At 45.3% G+C, this 13146-nt stretch overlaps 2 protein-coding genes across 2 annotated transcripts in view; one reads left to right on the top strand and one right to left on the bottom strand.

Annotated features, from left to right (window-relative positions):
• LOC129006788 (uncharacterized) overlaps positions 1-13146 on the bottom strand; it is a 162567-nt gene that overhangs the window by 3826 nt on the left and 145595 nt on the right. The gene's annotated exons all lie outside the window — the stretch shown is intronic.
• Positions 1-13146, top strand: part of ADARB2 (adenosine deaminase RNA specific B2 (inactive)) — a 539119-nt gene that overhangs the window by 405213 nt on the left and 120760 nt on the right. The gene's annotated exons all lie outside the window — the stretch shown is intronic.

Below are 13146 nucleotides of genomic sequence, written 5' to 3'. Positions count from 1 at the left end.
AGGATATGAACCCTCGCCCCAAACAGCTAAAACATAGGAGGTGAGAGCATAGAATACACTTGGGGTGCAGGAGCGGAAGCAAAGTGTTAGGCGTGCAGTCGGAAGTCCTCATGAAGAGGTGAAGCGAGGTGAGGAACGGCCCCAGCGTTCGGGATGTTCTCATGAGGAGGGACCCCCCCGGTAGAGGACTCTGTGTCCATGGAGGTTAATGGACACTATCTGTGACATGTCAGGCTGGGTCCTTTGCAGAACCCCCGAGCAGCATGTGGAGCAGACACTGTAGCTTCCCTTCCCAAGAGTACAGATTTGTAGGTTTGGCGTGAGGCCCAGAACTTCGTGTGTGAGTGTAAGTGCATGTTTAAGCTTTTAGTTCTGACAATTGTAGATTCACAGCTGTTCTAGGACATAGTACAGAAAAAGCCCATGTACCTGTGCCCAGTGTCCCTCAGTAGTTATACCTTGAAGAGCCAGAGCACAACGCCTCACAAACAGACGCATTGACAATCCCCTGGCTCGCTCATTTCCCCAGTTTTAATTGCACTTGCGTTTGTTTAGCTCCATGTAATTTTATCCCAGGTGTAGGTTGTGTGCCCACCTGCACTGTCAGGACACAGATCACCCATCCCACAGGGCCCGTTGATGACATACAGCCACCTTCCAACCCCACTCCCCATAAGTTTAATATCTGGTGGCCACTGGTCTGTTCTCCATTTCTATAATTTTGATATTTCATAAATATTATATAAATGCAATCATGCAGTATGTATTTGGAATCATGTCTTTTCACTCAGCATAATTCTTCGCACACTCATCCAGCTCTTGCATTCATTCATATTTCGTTCCTTTTCACTGCTGAGTAGTATTCCACAATAAGCCACATTGCAATTCGTCTAAGCATTAACCTGTGAAAGAACATCTGGGCAGATTCCAGTTTGGGGCTCATATGAACGCAGCTGCTATAAACATCACTACAAATTTTCTGTGTGAGCATAAATTTCCATGCCCTCTGGGGTAAATGCCCAAGAGTTTAATTAGTGGTTTGCATTGTAATCACATGTTTAGTTTAATAAGAAACATCCCTCTAGAGTGGCTGCACTGTTCCATCTCTCAGACAAGGCATTGAGGGACCCACCCAGGCTCTTCTCAGCCTTTATTGTGGCCACTGCTTTTCACAACAACCATTCTGTGATGTGTGGACTCATATGGTACCTTGTGTGGTTTTCATTTGCATTTCCTGAATGACTAATATAGTTTAGCATCTTATCATGTGCCTATCCATATATCCATGTATCGTCTTCACTGAAAAGTCTTTGTGTCTCTTGCCCATTTCTAATTTGTTTGTTTTTGCTGATAAGTTTTGAGTTCTTTGTGTAGTCTAGACACTAGTTCTTTGTCAGGCAAGTGAGTTGCAGATATTTCCTCACAGTTTATAGCTTGTTGTTCATCCCTTTAAGGCAATCTTTCACAGAATGAAAGCTTTCCATTTGGATGAAATCCATTTCTTCCATTTTTCCTTTTATGGATGGTGCTTTTGGTATCGAATCTAAGGTATCTTCATCTTGCTCTAGATCCCAAAGATTTTCTCCTGTTTTTTTTTCCTAAAAGTTTTATAGTTTACGTCTGTGGTCTACTTTTAGTTACTTTTGTATAAGCTTTTGTATAAGACATGGAGATGTGGGATTTACAGTTTACTTTTTTTTTAAGGCTGTGTTTCCTCCACTGAATTACCTTTGTACCTTTACTGGGTTCTCTATTCTGCTCTATGGACCCATGCATCCGTCCATCCACCAATATCACACCATCAATTACTATAGCTATAGAGTAAACCTTAATATTCAGTAGAGTGATTCCTTCCACTTTACTCTCCTTTTTCATAAAGTTGGCATTTCAGTTATTCTAGGACTTAAACATTTATATACATATTTTAGAATAAGCTTGTCTATGTCTACAAAATATTTGCTGGTATTTTGTTAAGAATTGCACCAAACTATAGGTCAATTTTGGAATAATTGCCATTTCTTCTATTTCAGTCTTCCAATCTGTGAATACAGCATGTCTCTCTATTAATTTAGGTCTTCTTTGATTTTTTGTCAGCATTTTGTAATTTTTGTCATACATATCCTAACAGTGTTTTTTTTTTACAATTTCAAAGTATCCCGTAGAGTCTGTGAAGTATGATGAAGAGGATGATGACAATATTAACTAAAATTTAGATTGCACCAAACTATAGGTCAATTTTGGAATAATTGACATTTCTTCTATTTCAGTCTTCCAATCTGTGAATACGGCATGTCTCTCTATTAATTTAGGTCTTCTTTGATTTTTTGACAGCATTTTGTAATTTTTGTCATACATATCCTAACAGTGTTTTTTTTTTTTTACAATTTCAAAGTATCCCGTAGAGTCTGTGAAGTATGATGAAGAGGATGATGACAATATTAACTAAAATTTAGATAGCCTTCCTCAGATTCAGACACAGTTCTAAATGCATTACTGTGTTAATTCATTTCACAAAACAAAAAGGGCTTTCCTCCTTTATTAACCTTCAATACTTTTTGAAATTCTGATATACTTTTTAAAAACTTTCCACTAACCAACCAAAGAAGGGTACTGTTTTCCTGATTCTAACAACACCATTGTAGTACGTGTATCAGAGTAGTGTCAGGTTTCTCCTGGTGCCAAATGTGGTACAGAAAGTTGAATCAAATCTGTTCCAAGTATGGGCTACTGATGCCATCTTATTTATGTACATCATGAAAAAGAGAGCAATTACATTAACTTGAATTTTGAAACAATTTAAAATTATACACTTTAATGCCAAATGTTTTTCTTTAAGTAACTTGGGTAGAAATAATTATAAATGCCATACCTGTTCTTCTTGAATAGAGTGTATCAAGTATAACATTTTTGTCTAGACCTTCCATTCTTCTGGACATAGAAGATAATATTGTATTACAGTGGGTGATGTGCCAATGGCTCTTATGATCTGTCAATTTTCTATTTTTCCTTCACTTAATGGCTCCAAATGGCCAAATGGCTTAAATTCCCTTGCCTGTTTTGTTAATATTGTATTCTCCTTCCTCAATATTAGCCTCATAGGTATCATCTGTTCTTTTCTCATCATTCTCCAATCTGGTAAATCTCCCTAAACTACCTAGATTAATCGCCACATTGCCTAAACCAAAGACCTCTGTAGTAAGTCATGAAGAAATCTAACTCAAATACTCAGTTTGGAGAATTAGAAGAAGTAAAAGGACAGAGACAAAAGGTGAGAGCAGCATTTGAATTTAAACTATAGTCCACCTTGCTCTGAAGCCTGGGCTTTTTCTTCCATCCTATACTGAGTTTTTTGAAAAAGACAAAATAGTTCCCAAGACAAGGTTCTTAACAAATGGGCTGAGTCCTTTCTACCAACAGAAAGTGCCCGTCCGAAATTATTTCCATCTCTCCCATCACCTCTCACCAAGCTTCAAGGGCTTCATTAAAAACACAGCGAGGAATGTTGAATCCTGCAGTTTCTCTGCACTGAGTTATTTAGAAATATCACCAGGTATCAACTGGTGTCTCCTGAGTCCAGGGCTGGGTGCTCAGAGGAGGGAGGAGGAGGCAGGATGGAAACAACGCAGAGGGAGCATTTCTGTGTCTTCTGTGGCTCTCATCCCTCACCGAGAACCCAAAGTCCTCCCCAGAGCCTCTCTCCTTCCCTCCTCATTCGTGCTCCCTTCCTCTCTCTTCCCCTTCCCAATCAGCTGTGGGACACACATGCCCACAGGCAGGAACGACATCCATGGAACCTACCTAGCCTCATTCCTTCTACGTTAGAGTACAGGGCTTACCAACCCATGCCATTTTCAACCTAGACAAAAGCCCTCGTAGCTGGGAAATTCTCCCTGGAACAGAGTATGATGATTTGTTTAAGAGAAGGAGGATATTAAAATAGTAGCATCAGTAGCATGGTGGCTCACACCTCTAATCCCAGCGCTTTGGGAGGCTGAGGTGAGAGGATTGTTTAAGGCAGGGAATTTGAGACCAGCCTGGGCAACGTAATGAGACCCCCATCCCTACAAAAAAATTTGAAAATATTAGCAGGGCGCAGTGATGAGCACTTTTAGTCCCAGCTACTCAGGAGGCTGAGGCGAGGGGATCACTTGAGCCCAGGAGTTCAAAGCTGCTGTGAGCTAGGATCGTGTCACTGCACTCCAGCCTGGGAGACAGCAAGACCCTGTCTCTAAAAAATAAAAATTAAAAATTAATAGCATACTTCTGTATCTGAGGATGGCAGGCAGTGCAGTCACCTTTGCTCTCAATGCGCTGTTTAAAGGCAGGATAGGCGGGGATCTTCTGGATGAGGACAACATCATGGGCTTGCTCTCCGCAAGAGAGAAGAGGTGATTTCCACGAGGCAAGATTTGGACAGTGCTTCTGCAAAGTGTGCAGGAGGAGAGATCTGTATGACACCATCATATGGGGAGAACTATAAAGAGCCAATGGGATGGATTTGGGTTCCAAATTATTTATATTGGTTTTTAACTACAGAGTCATATGGTACCTCAGTATGACAGATGGAAGTCAGAATGAAACCTGTTGTTTAGGTTGTAGGAACTTTACATTCTAATGTCATCAGAACATTTCACAGTAAAATATGTTCCCATTGAACAATGAATCCAAATGACCCTGTGCTGCCACAGGCTCTGAATCTGGGCCAGTTCAGTTCTGTTTACGATTACAATACGGCACTGCACATCCACAATGCCCCACCTCCAAAATGTTTTATTACAGTGCTTAAAAAACAGGAAAGAGGCATTTTATCATTTGCCTGCCTGTCCATTGTATTCTAATATTTTTTTCTTAAGGAATTATTTTATCATCTGTCTCTTATTTTGTAGCTCACCACATCATCTCTCATTATAGAAAAATAGGACCAACAGACTGACAGCAAATCTCAGCATCGCTGTTCTCTGGCAGAAGGACAGCTATAAAATCAACACCAAAGCTACCAAATAATTCATTGTGGAAAAATTCTCACTTTGCAGATAGTTGTTAAATTGTATATATTATGACTAAGAACTATCTGATACACCATGGTCCAGTGGTTTTTCTTAGCCTGAGAGGGGGGCACTTTGCCTTCACCAAGGAGATACCCTAAGACGTGAAACTGAGATCTTGCCTGAGCTCAGATACTGGCCTCCTCAGTAAGCCCAACTCCCCTAAAATCAAAGTGACATCTACATGGTGTGATTTGAAAGATGCTAGATACCAGACCCTAAATTTGGATGATCTATTTGGACAAATCACTGCCTTCACCCTTTTAAAATTCACATACTTTTGGGGAGCCCCACTTTGCTATGTTAAAGACAATGATGTTTATTGAGACTCACTCCGTTCTCCATAGCACATCATGGGACACCAGAATGGCAAGAAGCGTCCTACCAGCCTCATGGGAGGGACTCAACTTCAATGCATGCTTTCCATTTGAATGGGAGTGGTTGGGCGGCTGGAGGCCACTGTGAGTCTGAGGATGGAGACAAGATGTGAAGATGCTGGAATGAGGAACAGGAAGGGAGTAGTAAGAGGTGAGCTGAGGTCTGGTCTACATGAGCATAGCCCCAATGCTGTAGAGGGTGAGGGCAGTGTTACGTGCACACACTGCTGGTGGGCTGCACCTTGCACAAAACAATTTGGCAATACACACCAATAACTTCAGAAACATTTATACACATCGGTCCAGCAGTCCCACTGCTGGGAATCCATACAAAGGAAATATTTATATTCATAAGGAAAAGACAACGTGGCAACTCTCTAACTAGCCAGGCATTCAGCTACATCATTACATTTATACTGTCTAATTCCCAGGAGAAGTCATGTTCCAGGAAGTAAGTACAACAAGCTAAGGTAGGTACTCAGACAGGGCACAGAATGCCTTGGCATCCAAGACAGAGGGAAACACGCATTGCATAGTCCCCAACACTCTGTAGAAGGAAAAATGCCAGCTATCCATTCGTCGTGGAATAGACTCTTTTCAAGTTCTGATATAAGAGGAATTTGTGCAATGAGTTCTTATCAACCAAGATGTGATTATAATCATTTTGTTTGAGATCTTGCTAATCCATAGTTACTACCTGAATATGTCTTTTATTTTGCGTTTTATTTTGATTATGATTGAGGGTTTTTGATACAGAGAAAATTTTAATTTCCAGGTAATCTATCTGTCAGCTCTATGACTTATCTTTCTGCTTTTATGCTTTGAAAGATCTTCTGCACCCACCCCCAGGAAGTTTGGTAAACATTCATGTTTGCTCTTCTGTGCTATTTTTCTGTTTTATTCTACCTACCCGTAATACATCTTGAGGTATGATCTACAGGCAAGATCATGGTTGCTTGTGACAGTCGGCCTAGAAACCTTTACTGAACTTACTTCCTCTTTGTTTTGGGGTGTCCCTCCTCTTATACTATATGCTGTATCTCTGTGTGTAAGGAAGTCTGTTCCTAAGACACCAGCCCCATCCTATAGATCTGGCCTTATTCTTCACTCTGTTTTCATCACTGTCACTATGTGGCATGGGTCAGCATCTGAGCAGGTCACGTGTCCCTCTTACTCTGAGCTCCTTGAATCTTTTTTTATCATCTCCAGCCAGGATTTTGGATGGAGTTATAAGCAGACAACAGAAATTAAGGCCGCTGGCCACATTCATAAGCCTTTGGAGCACGGTCCATCTACCCTGGGTCATTTTCTGCTTGAACAGATGCCTGTCTGGAGGCTGGCAGACCCTTTACCCACCACGGGAATTTGTGGGGTGTGATCTGAGAGATGCTTTCTCCATTGGAAATGTGGGAACTAGATTATTCCCACTGTGGCCAACACAGTAACGAGAGATTCCCACACTCCCCGATATTCCTTCTGACAGGGACAAATTATACTTTGACAACACTTTAGAGGTCACAGAAGGCCTTCCCAAACACAGTCTCAAGCGGCCTTTGTATAAATCCTGAGTTGAATGAGCAAGTATTGTTGCCCCCACTTGTACATGAGGGCAGCAATGCCCCGAGAGATCAGGTGGAATCTGAACCCCAGCACTCAGCGATTATGTGTGCACTGAGAAATCCACAAAGGCATGGATGAATAATAAATGAATCCAAGCCATTCCCCACACCAGGAATGCAAATGGTACTGCTTGTTTCTAGCGAATGGTCTGGCTTTCCCACATCCCTCCGGCCCAGCCCATGATCGATCTCACTCCTGCATGGTTCTCAGATTCTGCAGGGAGCTGTCAGTGTTTGAATTTAAAGGGAGCTTCTAGCATCTTATGGGCTGTAAGAGGTTGCAAAAATAAACAAATGGTACCAAATCATACCATGATGGGCTTTACCACGTTCCTGTCACAGGATCCGTCACCTGTGACTGCACGCTTCTCTGTGGGTGGAATTTTTTCTCTTTTATTTGATTGATTGTGTTACTGTGATACTAATAATAAATAGTAGAAACTGACAGATTTTACAGTGTCTAACAAAAGTATAGTATATTCTTCACCATCTTAAATTGCCCAGCTATGCAGAATGCAGGTTTATAAGTGGCCAATACTTCACACCCAGTCAGAGGAGACAGGGCCTTCTCCTAATGTTAATGTTTTTATAGATCAGGGTCCAGCAGTTACCTGGCATTCACACCGGGGATTGAGGGAGAGTCGAGTAAAGGGGCACTGGCAGGGAGTAGGCAGGCTTTAGAGAAGTGACGGGATGGGTACCAAGCTCAAGACGGGAAGGCTGGGGTGCAGAGAGGCAGCCATGTGTCCAGCCACCATTCCAAGCTGGGCCCCCAGTGGAGGGGTGTGGCCGGCCCACAGAGACCAGAGCCACACAAACTGACCCACCCCCCAGGCCTACCCCTGCCTGTGCCCCCTGCTGATGGGCTTTCGGGGGACCCAGGGGTATGAAGCCCTCAGTGCTGCCCAAGGAGTGAGAGGCAGACGGATGCACCAGCAACATCAGGGAATTGGACTTACCCCAAAAACATTGCCAACTCCTGCACCAAACCCAAACCAGAAGACGGCGCCTAAGAAAGGGATGTCTTCCCAGAAGTGATCTTGTTTATATAAAGACTCTCCCAGAGCCATCAAAACTAAATCATGTTCACTTAAATGTTTAATCATTTCCCTTCACCAAAAATTAAAAAATTACGTGAAACCCTCAGTGTTCTAGAAAAATCCGTACAACAACTTACGAAGACAATCGACTATGCCTGTCAGGCTTGTGGAGATTATGGGATGTTTTGTAATTACGCTTGGGATTATGCCTGATTATGTAAGTGATATTCAGTGATTAAGTCTCAGGGAACATTATCTGGTACAAGGTATAGAAGACATGGCATAATAATTATTTTTAAATTATGTCTGCCTGCCTCCATTCATTTTTTTCTAATATAAGACTTTAAGCACAAGTGAGGAAACTAAAAAAAACATAAAAATCGGCTAAAATAAAAAGTGAAGCAGAGCAAGGCTGTCAGCAAAAACATACAGGAAGGGAGGGGCCTACGCCACAGCCTTTCTAAAAATGGAATTATTTTATTTTGCCACGGCAGTGCCCATAAAAATGATTTTTCCTTCCAGCCTGAGCAGTGGCAACTCAAGAGGAAATGGACCAGATCTTAGACCGGGGGTTTAACTGGGAGAAAAATGTCCAGGCTGCATTTTGCACACAAGCATGCACAGACACACACACACAAAACTGCAACCTTGTGCCTCCGGAGTGAAGAGCTAAGCACATTACTCATTCGCGGAAAAATGATGGGAAAATCTATCATTTTAGTATTTCCTTCTCAGGGCAAAATTCAATGAAAATCTAGTTAAGTTTTAGCCAAATGGCATTTTCATTAATGCAAAATAAAGACTTTGAAAGCAGCCTTGTCACTTTATAGCCAGGCCAGTGCACATGGGGTGTGGGGAGAGCACAGCAGTAGAGGACCCTGCTTCTGCGAGATTCTCAGGGCTTTGTGCTGTTTTGTGATCTAATAAGTACTGCTCTGAATACAAAGGATTTACAGTTGTACCATTTTTTAAACAATCCTATTCCGGGTAGGAGGAAAATCAATGACTCCCAGAATGACTGGGATTATTTTAGATCAAACCAAAAAGGGGACTCTGGAAAATAATGAGGCCAGCACAGGGCGTGCACCGTGGCCGACACTGCCGTCAGCACCTCACACGCTGCCACTCACAGGAGTCCTGCAGCAACCCCACAAGGCAAGGGCTGCGACAAGGCCACGTTATGGGCGAGGAAGCTGGGTGAGGCGAGCCTGGACTCAGGGAAGCCGCCCTCGCCACGGCAGAGCAGGGCCCAAGCCCAGCAGCCTGGAACCATCCACTCCCTTCCCTGCTGTGTGATGCCGCCTGTCACAGGGATGTGGGAGCTGACTCGGAAGGGGAAATGAACTCACTTCAGAAATTAAACGACAAGTGGGAGCATCTCTGCTGCCCCATCTGAGCAAGAAGGAAATTAAGAACTGCAAAGTTCACACTCAGTCTTTAAAAAAATTAAACTTTTAACATTAATTGCTCCTGAACATTTGTGAGTGCCCAAAATCCTGACATAAAAGCTTTAATTTCTATGCAAAGCAGATAGGATGATTGAGTTATAATTAAAATGGTAATTATACCCTTAATGCTCCATATTTGACTTTTCAAAAAACTGTTATGCTCCAAGAAAAGCTATTTAAAGATCACAGGAAAATGTTTGAAAATGAATGTATTCAAGACATTTTAAATCTTTTAAAATCCAGTTATTGATTTTTACATGCTTTCAAGTGTAGTCTAAAACATTTTCTTCATTTATTTTGGTCGATGGAAATAATAAAAAATCATTGGAACGTGAAAAGCTTAAATGAAGGCAATATTCTGGAGGCTGATATTTAACGTGGTAAATATTTGAGATGTTGGGGCATAGGGAAAGGGTGTCTTCACCTGCATAGGGGCCCCTCACAGCCCCTCCCTGGGAGGCCAGGGAAGGGTCCATTATGGGAGCAACCACAGCACCTCCCTGCCTGGCTTCTGAGGAGCCCCTCTGAGCTTGAGCCCTACAAATATGACATTTCCTTTGATCCCTCATTGACTGTTTAGAATTAAAAAAGAACACCTAAAGCTATAAATCAAATGTCAGGTGCAGCAGTCTAGTGGAACCATATCAATATTTCATGATGTATGGCTTGCTGGGAGGCTTAGAAACATCAGCCATGCCAAACGCCGCACTCAGGACGCTTTGCGCTCACTCAGCCGTGCTGGGTGCCCCAGCAGCAGTCAATGAAGGTGGAAACCGTGGAAGCCATGTGCGCTGGCTGGGGCTGATGCAGAGGCCCAGGAGCCCCTGCAAGCCCCCACCCCACTCAGGGGAAGAAGAGTTTGCACCAACTCAAATCATCCTGGCCTCCCCTCCTGACCACTTTCCCAAACTCCCAGAGAGACTCGGGGGGCAGAGGAACTCAGGGCTCCCTGCCCAGGACCCCTTAACTGTACCCTACGTCCTCATGTTGGAACCTCGGGGAGGCTTCTCTCCGTGAGAAAGGTGATGATCGGGAAGGGGTTGAGAGTGCGGCTGACGCCCTCTGCGTGAACTTCCCTGTTCCCATTAGGACAATAAAATAAATTCTGGGGAATTTTGCACCAACAGTGAAATATCTAAGGCCAGAGAGGGCCTTGAGTTCACTCTGGACACCACAGTGTTCAGAGCAGCCCAGGCGCAGGCATCGGAGGCCATGTACCTCCTGGAGGGCCACTGAAGCCTTCAGACATCCGGGAGCACTTTTGTTGCTTCTGTTTGGGTCGTGTCTAACAGAGATGCTCTCAGGGGCCCCTCTCCCCTCAGGTGATTGGCAGATTATCGTCACATCTCGGGCACCTCAGACTCAGCTCTGCACCTTCGCATGCCATATTTGAGACCCTCCTGCGAAACCCTAAGCTCAGGTCTGTCACGTGGGTCAGAGGCAGCCAGAAGGCCAGGGCGAGTGTGGGAAGAGGTCTCCCTGGAGGCCGAGCAGTGAGGAGGATGGAGGGGCACTGGCCGTGGAAGGGCCGATGTGGGAAGGAAGAAGTCGACCAGGAGGAGGAGGAGGAAGGACTGGCTGCAGGGACAGACCCGGGAGGGCAGGGCCCATCTGCTGACTTAGGGCCCCCAGCTATAGTCTGTCTGGCTTTGCTTCTCACAAGGGACTTCCTAGGAGGACGGGGCAAGTGGAGCCCAGCTGTGGGCAGGGCTGCTGACCTGCGAGGGGAGATGTCGTTACTGAAAGGGAGGGGGCTGCAGAGAAACCTTCTCAGCTCTGCTGGGGAACAGGTGTCGATGGTTGGCAGCTCTCCTCTTGGTGGTTTTCAAAACGATTATGATGGTTCCTAGAACAACGGGAAGACAGAGTTCAGAATAATAATCCAGAATGTCAGATTCCTAAATGAGTAGGTCCTAAGGCCAGGGCCGATGTCTCTGAGCCTCGGGTCCACAGGGCTTCTGAGCTGTGGCACGGGCTGTGTGGCTTCCACGACTTCCTCTCCTTCCTCAAGAGTGGAGGCTGGAGATCGCCCTGCAGAATGTTCCAAGTGACTGGTTTTCAGACATAGCAGGTTTCAGAAATATTACTAGTTAGCAAAAGACATGGTGTGGGTGTTTAGCATTGCCAGCTGGCTGCAGGAGGACGCTGGGAGGCAGGACCCACAGCCACAGGCGTTTGGGAGTCCCTACAACCTCAGAAGGAAGGTTGATGCAAGCACGTTTCTGTGAAACTTTTGCACAAGGGAAGTTTGCAGTGTGCAGGTGAGGCCCCTCGATTAACTCGGATGGGTGTGCAGGTGTCTTCTCTGTGGTGCGTGTGGCCACTGTGGTTCTGCCACCCCTCCCTCTGACAGGGCAGGAAGCCATCTTGGCTGGGCAGAGGTAACCCTGTGCCCTGTTTTAGTTGTGTTTCCCCTGTTATCCCAGGAGGTGGTGCCTCACAGTGGCGGGCTCTGCTGTGGAAGCATCGGTGCTTTCTGTGAGCAGGGACTCTTGTCACTACAATTGGCCCACACTTGAAAGGGACAATCGCTCGTGAATGGCAGAGACACGTTTTAGAATGGGCAGTCCCAGTTCCACCGCTTAGTTCCCAGTGCCTGGCACTCAGTGAGGCCTCGTGAACATTCTGCCATCTGTCGTCCACTGTGGGGACCCCTTGGCAGGCAGCAGGACACCCCTGGCTGTGGAAGGCCCAAGGAGTGGAGTTGGGGGACAGGTGGAAGGGGCATCTTTCAGAAGTTCAGGCCACAGCTCTGAGTCACTTCAGAGGCACTCAGGGCCCATCCGCCTTCGTCCTTCTCCCAAAAGCTGTCCCCCAATGGGCCCTCCCCCACACAGATAAGACCCTGAGACCCTGGACTCACCTGGGCACACCCACCCCACTCCACGGCTGGTTCCTGGCTCTCACCAGGCCTTCAGCAGATGCTTGCTGAGGAATGGACGAATGGCCCCAACTGTATCATTGGATGTAAAGGCTGAAGAATTCCAAATGAAGTTCCGGCCTCTGGTCAGGTGAAATGGTGAGAAAACCCCAAGATCGCATCTTCCCACCCCCTCTCCTGCCGCCCTCCTGTGTCCACTCCATCCCCTACCATCTATAAAAAGATGGCGAAACACACAAAATAGAAGACACAGAAGCTCAGTGCGGCAGTGGCTGTTCCCAGCCTCATGGGCAGAGGGGTCACAGGCACAGGCACCTGGAACAGAGCACCGCATGGCAGCTGTGTGCAGCATGGCAGTGACACCTCCACAGAGGAAAGACAGGCAGGAAAGGAAGGCCAGGTTTGGACCCTGGTTCTCACCTGCCCGTGCGGGTTGGGCAGGTACCTCACCTCTCTGCGTCTTTTTCCTTCTCTCTAAATGGGAAACGTGGCAGCGCGTACCTCAAAGGGTTACTGTGACAGCCAAAGAGAGATGTGCATGCTTATCACCGCACCTGGAGTGAAATCATAAACAACTGGTAAACTTGGCTGTCTTCATAATCACTCCAGAAATGAGAAATCAGGAGAGACGTCCTGGAGACAGGGGACTTCGGGTGATCTTTGAAATCTGTTCAGTTGTTGAAGCCAAAATGTGATGAAGTGAAGAGAAACCCACATTCAGGCCACAGCAGAATAA

Source organism: Pongo pygmaeus, chromosome 8, assembly GCF_028885625.2.
Source record: "Pongo pygmaeus isolate AG05252 chromosome 8, NHGRI_mPonPyg2-v2.0_pri, whole genome shotgun sequence".
NCBI lineage: Eukaryota > Metazoa > Chordata > Mammalia > Primates > Hominidae > Pongo > Pongo pygmaeus.
The sequence above is the reverse complement of the archived record's forward strand: the minus strand, read 5'-3'. Positions and strand labels throughout refer to the sequence as shown.